The following is an 18,836-nucleotide window of genomic DNA, read 5'->3' on the forward strand; positions in this document are numbered from 1 at the left end:
ATGCAGGGCTTCTCGCCGCCCGACCGACGCGTCGCCCCCTCGCCGGGCACCGCGGACTACACCCTGCTCATCCACGTCGACCGGGTGGAAGACTGGACGCCCCCTTCGCCGCACTCCTCCCACTCCGCCCAGAGTGGGCTACCGTCGTCCGACTCCGACACTGACGACTGGCCCCGCTTCACGGTGATCCCCGCCACCTGGACCATGGAGGTCGAGGACGACTAGCGGGGCAATTGCCTCCAGCGCCTGGGCCGCGCACCGGTGGCCGACCTGGGCTGTCAGGGCATGCCGCGTAGCAGGCACGACCACGACGACGCCGGTGGAGCAGGAGGCGGGGGGCGCCGCTCTTGGAAGGATGCGTTGCTGCGTCGAGGACACACACTGTCTCAGCAGGCGCAGGCGCCAGCGCCCGCGCATCATCACCGTAGCCGCTCCCCCCGGCTAGGCGCCACCACAAGGCTGCGCATGGTTGCCGTATGGGCGGAAGGAGGCCGTCAACGGGTGACGCCTAGCCGCGTCAGCGCCGGCCCTCCGCTCCTCGTTCTCCATGGGAGACGCCAGGCTCTGGGACGGCGCATGACGACACCAACAACAACAAAGGAAAAGACCCAGTCGATGACTTCTTCAGGGAGGCAAGGTGGCCCATCCTCACCTCGATGATCGTCGACAACTCAGCGGTGGATGTCCAAGCTGTGGCGGATGCTGCGGTCGCGGCGCCCCTAGACATCGACAGCGGCACACAGATGGGGGGCGATGCTGCTGAGGCGCAGTTTGTCGCCTTCAGCCCCACGCTCGCCACCACCCCCCAGGCCTCCGGCCAGTTCAACAGATGTGCCCCACGCCTGCCTGCACACTGGAGATGCAGCTCGGCGCGGTCACCACCCGCGTTTGCCAGCTCGAGATCGACAGACAACGAAGATAGCGCCCCCCCAAGTCACTCGCCGCCTGTTTGTCGACTCCCCAGCACCGTAATAACCCACAAGTATAGGGGATGGCAACCGTTTTCGAGGGTAGAGTAGTCAACCCAAATTTATTGATTCGACACAAGGGGAGCCAAAGAATATTCTCAAGTATTAGTAGCTGAGTTGTCAATTCAACCACACATGGATAACTTAATATCTGCTGCAAAGTGTTTAGTAGCAAAGTAATATGATAGTAGTGGTAACGGTAGCAAAAGGTAACGATAGCAAAAGTAATATTTTTGGTGTTTTGTACTTATGATAACAATAGCAACGGAAAAGTAAATAAGCGAAGAACAATATATGGAAAGCTCGTAGGCAATGGGTCGGTGATAGAGAATTATGCCGGATGCAGTTCATCATGTAACAGTCATAACCTAGGGTGACACAGAACTAGCTCCAATTCATCAATGTAATGTAGGCATGTATTCTGAATATAGTCATGCATGCTTATGGAAAAGAAATTGCATGACATCTTTTGTCCTACCCTCCCGTGGCAGCGGGGTCCTAGTGGAAACTAAGGGATATTAAGGCCTCCTTTTAATAGAGTACCGGACCAAAGCATTAACACATAGTGAATACATGAACTCCTCAAACTACGGTCATAACCATGAGTGGTCCTGATTATTGTCACTTCGGGGTTGCCAGATCATAACACATAGTAGGTGACTATAGACTTGCAAGATAGGATCAAGAAGTCACATATATTCATGAAAACATAATAGGTTCAGATCTGAAATCATGGCACTCGGGCCCTAGTGACAAGCATTAAGCATAGCAAAGTCATAGCAACATCAATCTCAGAACATAGTGGATACTAGGGATCAAACCCTAACAAAACTAACACGATTACATGATAAATCTCATCCAACCCATCACCGTCCAGCAAGCCTCCGATGGAATTACTCATGCACGGCGGTGAGCATCATGAAATTGGTGATGGAGGATGGTTGATGATGATGACAGCGACGGATTCCCCTCTCCGAAGCCCCGAACGGACTCCTGACCAGCCCTCCCGAGAGAGTTGAGGGCTTGGCGGCGGCTCTGTATCGTATAACATGATGAATCTTTCTCTCCTATATTTTTCTCCCCGAACACAAATATATGGAGTTGGAGTTGAGGTCGGTGGAGCTACAGGGATCCCACGAGGCAGGGGGGCGCGCCTAGGGGGGCAGGCGCGCCCCCCACCCTCGTGGCTAGGGTGTGGCCCCCCTGGCCTTGAGTCTTTGCTAGTATTTTTTATTTCCAAAAATAATCTCTGTGGAGTCTCAGGTCATTCCGAGAACTTTTGTTTCTGCACATAAATAACACCATGGCAATTCTGCTGAAAACAGCGTCAGTCCGGGTTAGTTCCATTTAAATCATGCAAATTAGAGTCCAAAACAAGGGCAAAAGTGTTTGTAAAAGTAGATACGATGGAGACGTATCAACTCCCACAAGCTTAAACCTTTGCTTGTCCTCAAGCAATTCAGTTGAAAAACTGAAAGTGATAAAGAAAAACTTTTACAAACTCTGTTTGCTCTTGTTGTTGTAAATATGTAAAGCCAGCATTCAAGTTTTCAGCAAAGATTATGAACTAACCATATTCACAATAACTCTTAGGTCCCATGTTTACTCATATCAATGGCGTAATCAACTAGCGAGCAATAATAATAAATCTCGTATGACAACACTTTCTCAAAACAAACATAATATGATATAACAAGATGGTATCTCGCTAGCCCTTTTTGAGACCGCAAAACATAAATGTAGAGCACCTTTAAAGATCAAGGACTGACTAGACATTGTAATTCATGCTAAAAGAGATACAGTCAAGTCATACTCAATGTACACTAACAGTAATGAATGCAAATGACAGTGTTGCTCTCCAGATGATGACTCAACATAAAAGTAAATAGATAGGCCCTTCGCAAAGGGAAGCAGGGATTTGTAGAGGTGCCAGAGATCGGTTTTGAAATAGAGGTGAATAATATTTTGAGCGGTATACTTTCATTGTCAACATAACAACCAAGAGATGGCGATATCTTCCATGCTACACACATTATAGGCGGTCCCCAAACAGAATGGTAAAGTTTATACTCCCCCTCCACCAACAAGTATCAATACATGGCTTGCTCGAAACAACGAGTGCCTCCAACTAACAACAGTCCCGGGGGAGTTCTGTTTGCAATTTTTTTGATTTGAGTTGCATAAAGCATGGGACTGGGCATCCCGGTGACCAGCCATTTTCTCGTGAGTGAGGAGCAAAGTCCACTCCTCCTGAGAATAACCCGCCTAACATGGAAGATACGGACAACCCTAGTTGATACATGAGCTATTTGAGCATACAAAACAGAATGTTTATTTGAAGGTTTAGAGTTTGGCACATACAAATTTACTTGGAACAGCAGGTAGATACCGTATATAGGTAGGTATGGTGGACTCATATGGAACAACTTTGGGGTTTATGGGATTGGATGCACAAGTAGTATTCCCGCTTAGTACCGGTGAAGGCTAGAAAAAGACTGGGAAGCGACCAGCTAGAGAGCGACAACAGTCATGAACATGCATTAAAATTAATCAACATCGAATGCAAGCATGAGTATGATATAATGCACCATGAACATAAATATCGTAGAGGCTATGTTGATTTTGTTTCAACTACATGCATGAACATGTGCCAAGTCGAGCCACTCGAATCGTTCAAAAGAGGATACCACCCTATCATACCACATCACAACCATTTTAATAGCATGTTGGCACGCAAGGTAAACCATTATAAACTCCTAGCTAATTAAGCATGGCATAAGCAACTATAATCTCTAATTGTCATTGCAAACACGTTTATTCATCATAGGCTGAATTAGGAACGATGAACTAATCATATTTACAAAAACAAGAGAGGTCGAGTTCATACTAGCTTCTCCATCTCAACCAGTCCATCATATATTGTCATAATTGCCTTTCACTTGCACGACCGAATGATGTGAATAATAATAACAGTGCACGTGCATTGGACTAAGATGGAATCTGCAAGCATTCAATAAACAGGAGAAGACAAGGCAATATGGACTCTTGGTTAAATCAACAATAATGTATATAGGAGTCACTTCAGCAATTTAATTATGGTCTTCTCCTATCGACCCCCAAAGAAAAGAAAAGAAATAAAACTATTTACACGGGAAAGCTCCCAACAAGCAAAAGAAGAGCAGTAAATCTTTTTGGGTTTTCTTTTTAATTACTACTACATGCATAGAAATTAAAGCTAGCTAAAAGCAACAACTAATTTTTTTGGTTTTTCTTAAGGTTTATCAAACAAACAAGAAGAAAGCATAAAAAGGAAATAAACTAGTGATACGTCTCCATTGTATCTATAATTTTTGATTGTTCCATGCTATATTATATCTTGTTTTGGACATTATTGGGCTTTATTATACACTTTTATATTATTTTTGGGACTAACCTATTAATCGGAGGCCCAACCCAGAATTGCTGTTTTTTTGCCTATTTTAGGGTTTTGCAGAAAAAGAATATCAAACGGAGTCCAAACGGAATGAATCCTTCGGGAACATGATTTTCGGAATGAACATAATCTAGAGGACTTGGACCCTACATCAAGCAATCAACCAGGAAGGCACGAGGTAGGGGGCGTGCCTACCCCTCCCCCCCCCCAAGTGCGCCCTCCACCCTCGTGGGGCCCACATTGCTCCACCGATGTACTCCTTCCTCCTATATATACCTACATACCCCCAAACTACCAGATACGGAGCCAAAACCCTAATTCCACCGCCGTAACTTTCAGTATCCACGAGATCCCATCTTGAGGCCTTTTCCGGAGCTCCACCGGAGGGGGCATCGATCACGGAGGGCTTCTACATCAACACCATAGCCTCTCCGATGAAGTGTGAGTAGTTTACTTCAGACCTTCGGGTCCATAGTTATTAGCTAGATGGCTTCTTCTCTCCTTTTTGATCTCAATACAAAGTTCTCCCCCTCTCTTGTGGAGATCTATTTGATGTAATCTTCTTTTGCTGTGTGTTTGTTGAGACCGACGAATTGTGGGTTTATGATCAAGTTTATCTATGAATAATATTTGAATCTTCTCTGAATTCTTTAATGTATGATTGGTTATCTTTGCAAGTCTCTTTGAATTATCAGTTTGGTTTGGCCTACTAGATTGATCTTTCTTGCAATGGGAGAAGTGCTTAGCTTTGGGTTCAATCTTGCGGTGTCCTTTCCCAGTGACAGTAGGGGCAGCAAGGCACGTATTCTATTGTTGCCATCGAGGATAACAAGATGGGGTTTATATCATATTGCATGAGTTTATCCCTCTACATCATGGCATATTGCTTAAAGCATTACTCTGTTCTCTTGAACTTAATACTCTAGATGCATGCTAGATAGCGGTCGATGTGTGGAGTAATAGTAGATGCAGGTAGGAGTTGGTCTACTTGTCTTAGACGTGATGCCTATATACATGATCATACCTAGATATTCTCATAACTATGCTCAATTCTGTCAATTGCTCAACAGTAATTTATTCACCCACCGCAATACTTATGCTCTCGAGAGAAGCCTCTAGTGAAACCTATGGCCCCGGGTCTATTTTCCATCATATTAATCTTCCAATACTTAGTTATTTCCTTTGCTATTTATTTTACTTGCATCTTTATTTCCCCCTTCTCATAAAAATACCAAAAATATTATCTTATCATATCTATCAGATCTCACTCTCGTAGGTGACCGTGAAGGGATTGACAACCCCTTTATCACGTTGGTTGCGAGGAGTTTATTTGTTTGTGTAGGTGCGAGGGACTCGTGCGTGGCCTCCTACTGGATTGATACCTTGGTTCTCAAAAACCGAGGGAAATACTTACGCTACTCTACTGCATCACCCTGTCCTCTTCAAGGGAAAACCAATGCAGTGCTGAAGAGGTAGCAAGAAGGATTTCTAGCGCCGTTGCTGGGGAGTCTACACAAAAGTCAACATACCAAGTACCTATCACAAACCCTTATCTCCCGCATTACATTATTTGCCATTTGCCTCTCGTTTTCCTCTCCCCCACTTCACCCTTGCTGTTTTATTCACCCTCTCTCTCTCCAATCCTCCCTCTCTTTCTCTATTCGCATCTTTTTGCCCGTTTCTTGTTTGCTTGTGTGTCGGATTGCTTGCTTGTCACGATGGCTCAGGATAATACCAAATTGTGTGACTTTACCAATACCAACAACAATGATTTTATTAGCACTCCAATTGCTCTTCTTACCGATGTTGAATCTTGTGAAATAAATGCTGCTTTGCTGAATCTTGTCATGAAAGATCTATTTTCCGGCCTTCCTAGTGAAGATGCCGCTACCCATCTAAACAACTTTGTTGATCTGTGTGATATGAAAAAGAAGAAAGATGTGGACAATGATATTGTTAAATTGAAGCTATTTCCTTTTTCGCTTAGAGATCATGCTAAAGCTTGGTTTTTGTCTTTACCTAAAAATAGTATTGATTCATGGAATAAGTGCAAAGATGCTTTTATCTCTAAGTATTTTCCTCCCACTAAGATCATCTCTCTCAGAAACGATATTATGAATTTTAAGCAACTTGATCATGTACATGTTGCACAAGCTTGGGAGCGGATGAAATTAATGATACGTAATTGGCCTACACATGGTTTGAATTTGTGGATGATTATACAAAAAATTTATGCTGAATTGAATTTTGCTTCTAGAAATCTTTTAGATTCGGCCGCGGGAGGCACCTTTACGGAAATCACTTTAGGAGAAGCTACTAAACTCCTAGACAATATTATGGTTAATTATTCTCAATGGCACACTGAAAGATCTACTAATAAGAAAGTGCATGCGATGGAAGAAATTAATGTTTTGAGTGGTAAGATGGATGAACTTATGAAATTATTTGCTAATAAAAGTGTTTCTTCTGATCCTAATGATACGCCTTTGTCTACCTTGATTGAGAATAATAATGAATCTTTGGATGTGAATTTTGTTGGTAGGAATAATTTTGGTAACAACGCGTATAGAGGAAACTTTAATCCTAGGTCGTATCCTAGTAATTCCTCTAATAATTATGGTAATTCCTACAACAATTCTTATGGAAATTTTAATAAGATACCCTCTGATTTTAAATCTAGTATTAAAGAATTTATTACCTCGCAAAAGAATTTCAATGCTTTGTTTGAAGAAATATTGTTTAAGATTGATGAGTTGGCTAGGAACGTTGATAGAATTTCTCTTGATGTTGATTCTTTGAAACTTAGATCTATTCCACCTAAGCATGATATCAATGAGTCTCTCAAAGCCATGAGAATTTCCATTGATGACTGCAAAGAGAGAACCGCTAGGATGCGTGCTAAGAAAGATTGCTTTATAAAAGCGTGTTCTTCTAGTTTCCATGACAATAAAGATGAAGATCTAAAAGTTATTGATGTGTCCCCTATTAAATCTTTGTTTTGTAATATGAATCTGATAATGATGGGACTGAATACGATCCACCTTTACCTAGAAGGCATTCCAAAAATTCGGAGTCTTTAGATCTTGATGCTAAAATTGTTAAAAGTGGGATTGAAGAAGTCAAAACTTCAAATATTAATGAACCCACTATTTTGGATTTCAAGGAATTTAATTATGATAATTGCTATTTGATAGATTTTATTTCCTTGTTGTAATCTGTGCTAAATTATCCTCATGCTTATAGTCAAAATAAAGCCTTTACCAAACATATTGTTGATGCTTTGATGCAATCTTATGAAGAAAAACTTGAGTTGGAAGTTTCTGTCCCTAGAAAACTTTATGATGAGTGGGAACCTACTATTAAAATTAAGATTGAAGATCATGAATGCTATGCTTTGCATGATTTGGGTGCTAGTGTTTCCACGATTCCAAAGACCTTGTGTGATTTGCTAGGTTTCCGTGATTTTGATGATTGCTCTTTAAACTTGCACCTTGCAGATTCCACTATTAAGAAACCTATGGGAAGAATTAATGATGTTCTTATTGTTGCAAATAGGAATTATGTGCCCATGGATTTTATTGTTCTTGACATAGATTGCAATCCTTCACGTCCTATTATTCTTGGTAGACCTTTCCTTAGAACGATTGGTGCAATTATTCATATGAAGGAAGGGAATGTTAGATTCCAATTTTCGTTAAGGAAAAGCATGGAACACTTCCCTAGAAACAAAATTAAATTACCTTATGAATCTATTATGAGAGCCACTTATGGATTGCCTTCCGAAGATGGCAATACCTAGATCTATCCTTGCTTTCATGCCTAGCTAGGGGCGTTAAACGATAGCGCTTGTTGGGAGGCAACCCAATTTTATTTTTATTCCTTGATTTTCCTCCTGTTTAGTAATAAATAATTTGTATAGCCTCGCATTTGGTTGTGTTTTTTGTGTTTAATTAGTGTTTGTGCCAAGTAAAACCGTTGGGAAGACTTGGGGAAAGTCTTTTTAATCTTCCTGTAAAAAACAGAAACTTTAGCGCTCACGAGAACTGCTGCCATTATTATTTGGAAAGTGCTATTTAGTTAGTTCTTTTTGAAGATGATTAACAGATAAATACCTCACGTCGGTAAATTTATTTTAGATTTTTTGGGGTTCCAGAACTTGCGTTAGCTGCAGATTACTACAGACTGTTCTATTTTTGACAGATTCTGTTTTCCGTGTGTTGTTTGCTTATTTTGATGAATCTATGGCTGGTAAATAGTTTATAAACCATAGAGAAGTTGGAATACTGTAGGTTTAACACCAATATAAATAAAGAATGAGTTCATTACAGTACCTTGAAGTGGTGTTTTGTTTTCTTTCGCTAACAGAGCTCACGAGATTTTCTACTTTAAGTTTTGTGCTGTGAAGTTTTCAAGTTTTGGGTAAAGATTTGATGGATTATGGAACAAGGAATGGTGTCGGTGTCAAAACCGGCGGATCAAGGGGGTCCTGAACTGTGCGTCTAAGGCAGATGGTAACAGGAGGCAGGGGACACGATGTTTACCCAGATTCGGGCCCTCTTGATGGAGGTAATACCCTACGTCCTGCTTGATTGTTCTTGATGATATGAGTATTACAAGAGTCGATCTACCACGAGATCGTAGAGGCTAAAACCTAGAAGCTAGCCTATGGTATGATTGTATGTTGTCCTACGGACTAAACCCTCCGGTTTATATAGACACCGGAGGGGGCTAGGGTTACACAGAGTCGGTTACTGAAGGAAATATGCCCTAGAGGCAATAATAAAGTTATTATTTATTTCCTTATTTCATGATAAATGTTTATTATTCATGCTAGAATTGTATTAACCAGAAACGTAATACATGTGTGAATACATAGACAAACAGAGTGTCACTAGTATGCCTCTACTTGACTAGCTCATGAATCAAAGATGGTTATGTTTCCTAACCATGGACAAAGAGTTGTTATTTGATTAACGAGATCACATCATTAGGTGAATGATCTGATTGACATGACCCATTCCATTAGCTTAGCACCCGATCGTTTAGTATGTTGCTATTGCTTTCTTCATGACTTATACATGTTCCTATGACTATGAGATTATGCAACTCCTGTTTGCCGGAGGAACACTTTGTGTGCTACCAAACGTCACAACGTAACTGGGTGATTATAAAGGTGCTCTACAGGTGTCTCCAAAGGTACATGTTGGGTTGGCGTACTTCGAGATTAGGATTTGTCACTCCGATTGTCGGAGAGGTATCTTTGGGCCCTCTCGGTAATGCACATCACATAAGCCTTGCAAGCATTGCAACTAATGAGTTAGTTGCGAGATGATGTATTACGGAACGAGTAAAGAGACTTGCCAGTAACGAGATTGAAATAGGTATTGAGATACCGACGATCGAATCTCGGGCAAGTAACATACCGATGACAAAGGGAACAACGTATGTTGTTATGCGGTCTGACCGATAAAGATCTTCGTAGAATATGTAGGAGCCAATATGGGCATCCAGGTCCCGCTATTGGTTATTGGCCGGAGACGTGTCTCGGTCATGTCTACATTGTTCTCGAACCCGTAGGGTCCGCACGCTTAAGGTTTCGATGACAGTTATATTATGAGTTTATGAGTTTTGATGTACCAAAGGAGTTCAGAGTCCCGGATGAGATCGGGGACATGACGAGGAGTCTTGAAATGGTCGAGACGTAAAGATCGATATATTGGACGACTATATTCGGACATCGGAAAGGTTCCGAGTGATTCGGGTATTTTTCGGAGTACTAGGTAGTTATGGGAGAAGCAATGGGCCTTGATGGGCTTTAGTGGGAAGAGGAAAAAGGGCCAAGGGGCTGCTGCGCCCCCTCCCCTCTAGTCCAAATTGGACTAGGGAAAAGGGGGCCGGCCACCTTTCCTTCTCCCTTCCTCCCCTCTTGGTGGACTCCTACTAGGACTTGGAGTCCTAGTAGGACTCCACATCCTGGCCGCACCAATTGCCTTGGCCGGCCTCCTCCTCCTCCATCCTTTATATACTGAGGCAAGGGGCACCCCATGAACACAAGTTGATCCACGTGATCTTACTCTTAGCCGTGTGCGGTGCCCCCTTCCACTATAGTCCTTGATAATATTGTAGCGGTGCTTAGGCGAAGCCCTGCGACGGTAGTACATCAAGATCGTCACCACGCCGTCGTGCTGACGGAACTCTTCCCCGACACTTTGCTGGATCGGAGTCCGGGGATCATCATCGAGCTGAACTGTAACATCCCAAATTTTCAATTTGGAATGTTATACACTAGATCATCATGCATATCATATTTTCATGCATTTTGGTTGATCCTAGAAATTTCACGCAACTCAAGGACCCAAGGAGTCAAGGACCCGCCGCCTCCCTCGCTCTAGGCCGAGTCCCAGAGGGACTCTAGGCCAGTTAGCCCCCCTTTCCTTGTTTTGTTTTCCCTCTTTTGCTTGCCCCCTACCACAAGTAATCCCCCCCACCTATATAAATACACCCCAAACCCCCCCTCTCCTCACATCAATCCCAAGCCCCTCTCCTCCTTAGCCGCGCCCCACCCCGCGCCCCTCACCCGCCACCGCCGCCCTATAGCCGCCGCCGCCCTATAGCCGCCGTTCGCCGGAGCCTCGCCCAGGTTGTCCCGCGCGGCGTCTCTTTTTTCTCCCCTCGGTTCAGTTTTTCTTATAAACCATTCCGGTTCTTTCTTAACTGTTCCGGTTTTCTTTCGTTCTTTGCTTCGGTTTTCTTTTTCCGAAAACCCTAGATCGGTTTTCGTTCTTCTTTCGGACCATTCCTCTCAACGAACGTGATCACCGATTATTCCCCGGTTAACGACGCCTGTTCGTTTAATCGTTCTTCTTTTTCTTTTCGTCGGATTTATTCCGCGATCGCGATCGCAGATCCGATCTTCGTTCTAGTCTTTCTTCTCGCTCGTTTATCGGAATCAGGTGATTCAAGCGCCTGGAGTTTCGTGTCGAAACCGCCGTTCTGACTAATCAACTTGAACAAGTTTTTGCCCTGGTAAAATTTGACCTAGTTTCAACTTGCTAGAACCGAGTTGTTTCTTCCGCCGTTTGTTTTCCGTTTCTTTGTTCGGTTCGTTCTTTCTTTGAAACCGGATTTCTTAAGTTGAACTCTCTGGTTCGTTCTCTTGTTCGAGTTTTACCTGTGCATTAGATGAGTACTTATTGTGTGCTTGTTGTTTGTCTGTGATAGATCACCCGGATTGCGCCGCTTGTTACTTTGATTCCCTAGGTCTCGCGGATCATCAGCAAGGCAAGTAACACTTTGATCATACGTTTTCTACAACCCATGTTTTATTGCATTAGATCAATCCTCTCACATTGCATGATTAGGATCTAATTAAACTGTGGGATGGGAAGTAGATGAGGTAGTACCTATTACCTGTATTATTATGAAACCTTTGGGAGTTACTTCTACGTTTGCTTATTATGCCATGCCATGCTAGTAGACGTGGGTTGGGTGAGTGATATCCATGATAGATGTGAGTTGATAATTTTTAATGGTTTATCTAAGGTGGCCACTTAAACACACATTCGAGTGGATTGAGGCACCTGATGTCTATCAGGACTTGCCTGTTTTATTTTGGACCGCCACCCAGGCTCAAAGGGATCATAAGATAATTCATGCTAGAAACTGCCGTGTGCAGCCACATGCTATTATGGGCTCTGGCATAGTTGACTAAGTTGTGCGAACTCTTACGGGGTGGACTAGCAGATGTAGGGGTTGTAGGTGGTATGGTCTACCCCACATGTAAGGTGCTAGCGCTTCTGAAAGACTATGTCTCGGTCATCCGTTTCTCAAACACCATGTAGTGCGAGAAAACAAACGGAGGTGATCGAGTCATGTGGGGAAAAGTGCGCAAACCTCTGCAGAGTGTATAAACTAATCATGATTAGCCGTGTCCCCGGTTATGGACAACTTGAGTATCTAGTACTTGAATATCATGTGAATCTCATCATGTTACTTCTAATTAATGTTGTTGGGTTTTAATTACTTAATTGGGATCGGAATGCTGTCAACCATTCTCGATGTTTAACAACCACCATGATAGTTAAATAAATTTATTCCTTTGCAGTAGGGAAAAACTGGCTTTACGCAAAACTGTAACCATAGAGCTTTCCACCACCCATATATGCATGTAGTATAGCTGTTTCATTCCATTACTCTCTATGTGTTACATTGCCAGCATATTCCATGTGCTGACCCGTTTTCGGGCTGCAACTTCTCATGTTGCAGACTTTTCAGACGACGAGTAAGGTGCTTTTAGGTCGTGGTTCTATACTCAGTGATGCCGTTGGAGTTGATGGACCCATTTATCTTCTGAGTCTTCCACTGTTATCGTTATTAGATGGCCTTAAGCCATTTTAATTGTAATAAGTTCTCTTTGAGACAACGATGTAATAAGTGTGTGATTGCCACTCTGCTATAAATCCTTCGATGTACTGTGTGGTGTCAGCATTACTGATCCAGGGATGACACCTGAGCACAGAGCGCTTGATCCATTCGGGTCGGGTCGCTACATGAACGTGTGCTAGAACTCGGAGGTGCCGTAGTTTCGGTGCTTGATCGGTCGGGTCGTGAAGACGTACGACTACATCAACCAAACGCTTCCGTTGTCGATCTACAAGGGTACGTAGATCACTCTCTCCCCTCGTTGCTATGCATCACCATGATCTTGCGTGAGCGTAGGAATTTTTTTGAAATTACTACGAAACCCAACAGTGGTATCAGAGCCTAGGTTTTTATGGTTTGATGTTATATGCACGAGTAGAACACAAGTGAGTTGTGGGCGATATAAGTGATACTGCTTACCAGCATGTCATACTTTGGTTCGGCGGTATTGTTGGATGAAGCGGCCCGGACCGACATTACACGTACTCTTACGCGAGACTGGTTCTACCGCCGTGCTTTGCACACAGGTGGCTGGCGGGTGTCAGTTTCTCCAACTTTAGTTGAACCGAGTGTGGCTACGCCCGGTCCTTGCGAAGGTTAAAACAGCACCAACTTGACAAACTATCGTTGTGGTTTTTGATGCGTAGGTAAGAACGGTTCTTGCTAAGCCCGTAGCAGCCACGTAAAACTTGCAACAACAAAGTAGAGGACGTCTAACTTGTTTTTGCAGGGCATGTTGTGATGTGATATGGTCAAGACGTGATGAGATATAAGTTGTTGTATGAGATGATCATGTTTTGTTGAAGTTATCAGCAACTGGAAAAATCCTTATGGTTGTCTCTCTATTGCATAAGATGCAAGCGTCCAATAATTGCTTTACTTTATCGCTATGCGATAGCAATAGTTGCAAGAGCAATTGTTGGCGAGACGACCACGTGACGACACATTGATATAGATCAAGATGATGGAGATCATGGTGTCATGCCGGTGACGATATAGATCATGACAGTACTTTGGAGATGGAGATCAAAGAAGCAAGATGATGATGGCCATATCATGTCACATATTTTGATTGCATGTGATGTTTATCTTTTATGCATCTTATCTTGCTTAGATTGACGGTAGCATTATAAGATGATCTCTCACTAATTATCAAGAAGTGTTCTCCCTGAGTATGCACCATTGCGAAAGTTCTTCGTGCTGAGACACCACGTGATGATCGGGTGTGATAGGCTCTACATTCAAATACAACGGGTGCAAAACAGTTGCACACGCGAAATACTCAGGTTATACTTGACGAGCCAAGCATATACAGATACGGCCTCGGAACACGGATACTGAAAGGTCGAGCATGAATCATATAGTAGATATGATCAACATAGTGATGTTCACCAATGAAACTACTCCATCTCACGTGATGATCGGACATGGTTTAGTTGATTTGGATCACGTAATCACTTAGAGGATTAGAGGGATGTCTATCTAAGTGGGAGTTCTTAAGTAATATGATTAATTGAACTTAAATTTATCATGAACTTAGTCCTGGTAGTATTTTGCAAATTATGTTGTAGATCAATAGCTCGCTTTGTTGTTCCCTGTGTTTATTTTGATATGTTCCTAGAGAAAATTGTGTTGAAAGATGTTAGTAGCAATGATGCGGATTGGATCCGTGATCCGAGGTTTATCCTCATTGCTGCACAGAGGAATTATGTCCTTGATGCACCGCTAGGTGATAGACCTATTGCAGGAGCAGATGCTGACGTTATGAACATTTGGCTAGCTAAATATGATGACTACTTGATAGTTTAGTGCACCATGCTTAACGGCTTAGAATCGGGACTTCAAAGACATTTTGAACGTCATGGAACATATGAGATGTTCCAGGAGTTGAAGTTAATATTTCAAGCAAATACCCGAGTTGAGAGATATGAAGTCTCCAACAAGTTCTATAGCTAAAAGATGGAGGAGAATCGCTCAACTAGTGAGCATGTGCTCAGATTATCTGGGTACTACAATCGCTTGAATCAAGTGGGAGTTAATCTTCCAGATAAGATAGTGACTGACAGAATTCTCTAGTCACCATCACCAAGTTAGTAGAACTTCGTGATGAACTATGATATGCAAGGGATAACAGAAACGATTCCCAAGCTCTTTGTAATGCGGAAATTGACGAAGGTAGAAATCGAGAAAAAACATCAAGTGTTGATGGTAGACAAGACCACTGGTTTCAAGAAAAGGGCAAAGGGAAGAAGGGGAACTTCAAGAAGAATGGCAAGCAAGTTGCTGCTCAAGTGAAGAAGCCCAAGTCTGGTCCTAAGCCTGAGACTAAGTGTTTCTACTGCAAAGGGACTGGTCACTGGAAGCGGAACTACCCAAGTGATTGGCAGATAAGAAGGATGGCAAAGTGAACATAAGTATATTTGATATACATGTTATTGATGTGTACTTTACTAGTGTTTATAGCAACCCCTCAGTATTTGATACTAGTTTAGTTGCTAAGATTAGTAACTCGAAACGGGAGTTGCAGAATAAAGACTAGTTAAGGGTGAAGTGACGATGTGTGTTGGAAGTGGTTCCAAGATTGATATGATCATCATCGCACACTCCCTATACTTTCGGGATTAGTGTTGCACCTGAATAAGTGTTATTTGGTGTTTGCGATATGGTTACACACCCAATGAAAATAGTTCGGTGGATCTCGATCGTAGTGATACACATGATCATAATATTGAAACCAAAAGATGCAAAGTTAATAATGATAGTGCAACTTATTTGTGGCACTACCATTTAGGTCATATTGGTGTAAAGCGCATGAAGAAACTCCATGCTGATGGGCTTTTGGAATCACCTGATTATGAATCAGTTGATGCTTGCGAACCATGCCTCATGGGCAAGATGACTAAGACTTTGTTCTCCGGAACAATGGAGCGAGCAACTGACTTATTGGAAATAATACATACTGATGTATGCGATCCGATGAGTGTTGAAGCTCGCGGCGGGTATCGTTATTTTCTGACCTTCACATATGATTTGAGCAGATATGGGTATATCTGCTTGATGAAACATAAGTCTGAAACATTTGAAAAGTTCAAAGAATTTCAGAGTGAAGTGGAAAATCATCGTGACAAGAAAATAAAAGTTTCTACGATATGATCGCAGAGGTAAAATATTTGAGTTACGAGTTTGGTCTTCAATTAAAACAATGTGAAATAGTTTCACTACTCATGCCACCTGGAACACCATAGTGTAATGGTGTGTCCAAACGTCATAACCGTACTTTATTAGATATAGTGCGATCTATGATGCCTCTTACCGATCTACCACTATCATTTTGGGGTTATGCATTAGAGACAACTGCATTCACGTTAAAAGGGCACCATCTAAATCTGTTGAGACGACACCGTGTGAACTATGGTTTGGCAAGAAACCAAAGTTGTCGTTTCATAAAGTTTGGGGTTGCGATGCTTATATGAAAAAGTTTCATCCTGATAAGCTCAAACTCAAATCGGAGAAGTGCGTCTTCATAGAATACCCAAAAGAAAATGTTGGGTACACCTTCTATCATAGATCCGAAGGCAAGATATTCGTTGCTTTGAATGGATCCTTTCCAGAGAAGGAGTTTCTCTCGAAAGAAATGAGTGGGAGGAAAGTAGAACTTGATAAGGTAATTGTACCTTCTCCCTTATTGGAAAGTAGTTCATCACAGAAATCTATTCCTGTGACTACTACACCAATTAGTGAGGAAGCTAATGATGATGATGATGTAACTTCAGATCAAGTTACTACCAAATCTCGTAGGTAAACCAGAGTGAGATCCACACCAGAGTGGTACGGTAATCTTGTTCTGGAAGTTATGTTACTAGACCATGACGAACCTACGAACTATGAGGAAGCGATGATGAGCCCAGATTCCGCAAAATGGCTTGAGGCCATGAAATCTGAGATGGGATCCATGTATGAGAACAAAGTATGGACTTTGGTTGACTTGCCCGATGATCGGCAAGCCATAGAAAATAAATGGATCTTCAAGAGGAAGACTGACGCTGATAGTAGTGTTACTATCTACAAAGCTAGAATTGTCGCAAAAGGTTTTCGACAAGTTCAAGGTGTTGACTACGATGAGAGTTTCTCACTCGTATCTATGCTTAAAATCTGTCCGAATCATGTTAGCGATTGCCGCATTTTATGAAATCTGGCAAATGGATAACAAAACTGCAATCCTTAATGGATTTCTTAAAGAAGAGTTGTATATGATGCAACCAGAAGTTTTTGTCAATCCTAAAGGTGTTAACAAAATGTGCAAACTCCAGCGATCCATCTATGGACTGGTGTAAGCATCTCGGAGTTGGAATATACGCTTTGATAAGTTGATCAAAGCATATAGTTTTATACAGACTTGCGGTGAAGCCTGTATTTAAAAGAAAGTGAGTGGGAGCACTACAGCATTTCTGATAAGTATATGTGAATGACATATTGTTGATCGGAAATAATGTAGAATTATTCTGCAAAGCATAAAGGAGTGTTTGAAAGGAGTTTTTCAAAGGAAGACCTCGGTGAAGCTGCTTACATATTGAGCATCAAGATCTATAGAGATAGATCAAGACGCTTGATAAGTTTTTTCAATAAGTACAAACCTTGACAAGATTTTGAGGTAGTTCAAAATGGAGCAGTCAAAGAAAGATTTCTTGCTTGTGTTACAAGGTGTGAAGTTGAGTAAGACTCAAAGCCCGACCACGGCAGAAGATAGAAAGAGAATGAATGTCATTCCCTATGCCTTGGTCATAGGTTCTATAAAGTATGCCATGCTGTATACCAGATCTATTATATGCCCTACCACTGAGTTTGGCAAGGGAGTACGATAGTGATCTAGGAGTAGATCACTGGACAGCGGTCAAAATTATCCTTAGTGGAATAAGGATATGTTTCTCGATTATGGAAGTGAAAAAAGGTTCGTCGTAAAGGGTTACGCCGATGCAAGTTTTGACACTAATCTAGATGACTCTAAGTCTCGGTCTAGATACATATTGAAAGTGGGAGCAATTAGCTAGAGTAGCTCCATGCAGAGCATTGTTGACATAGAAATTTGCAAAATACATGCGGATCTGAATGTGGCAGACCCGTTGACTAAGATTCTCTCACAAGCAAAACATGATCACACCTTAGTACTCTTTGGGTGTTAATCACATAGCAATGTGAACTAGATTATTGAATCTAGTAAACCCTTTGGGTGTTGGTCACATGGCGATGTGAACTATGGGTGTTAATCACATGATGATGTGAACTATCGATGTTAATCACATGGTGATGTGATCTAGATTATTGACTCTAGTGCAAGTGGGAGACTGAAGGAAATATGCCCTAGAGGCAATAATAAAGTTATTATTTATTTCCTTATTTCATGATAAATGTTTATTATTCATGCTAGAATTGTATTAATCGGAAACATAATACATGTGTGAATACATAGACAAATAGAGTGTCACTAGTATGCCTCTACTTGACTAGCTCGTGAATCAAAGATGGTTATGTTTCCTAACCATGGACAAAGAGTTGTTATTTGATTAACGGGATCACATCATTAGGTGAATGATCTGATTGACATGACCCATTCCATTAGCTTAGCACCCGATCGTTTAGTATGTTGCTATTGCTTTCTTCATGACTTATACATGTTCCTATGACCATGAGATTATGCAACTCCCGTTTGCCGGAGGAACACTTTGTGTGCTACCAAACGTCACAACGTAACTGGGTGATTATAAAGGTGCTCTACAGGTGTCTCCAAAGGTACATGTTGGGTTGGCGTATTTCGAGATTAGGATTTGTCACTCCGATTGTCGAAGAGGTATCTCTGGGCCCTCTCGGTAATGCACATCACATAAGCCTTGCAAGCATTGCAACTAATGAGTTAGTTGCGAGATGATGTATTACAGAAAGAGTAAAGAGACTTGCCGGTAACGAGATTGAACTAGGTATTGAGATACCGACGATCGAATCTCGGGCAAGTAACATAC

Source organism: Triticum urartu, chromosome 2 (assembly GCF_003073215.2).
Source record: "Triticum urartu cultivar G1812 chromosome 2, Tu2.1, whole genome shotgun sequence".
NCBI classification, from domain to species: domain Eukaryota; kingdom Viridiplantae; phylum Streptophyta; class Magnoliopsida; order Poales; family Poaceae; genus Triticum; species Triticum urartu.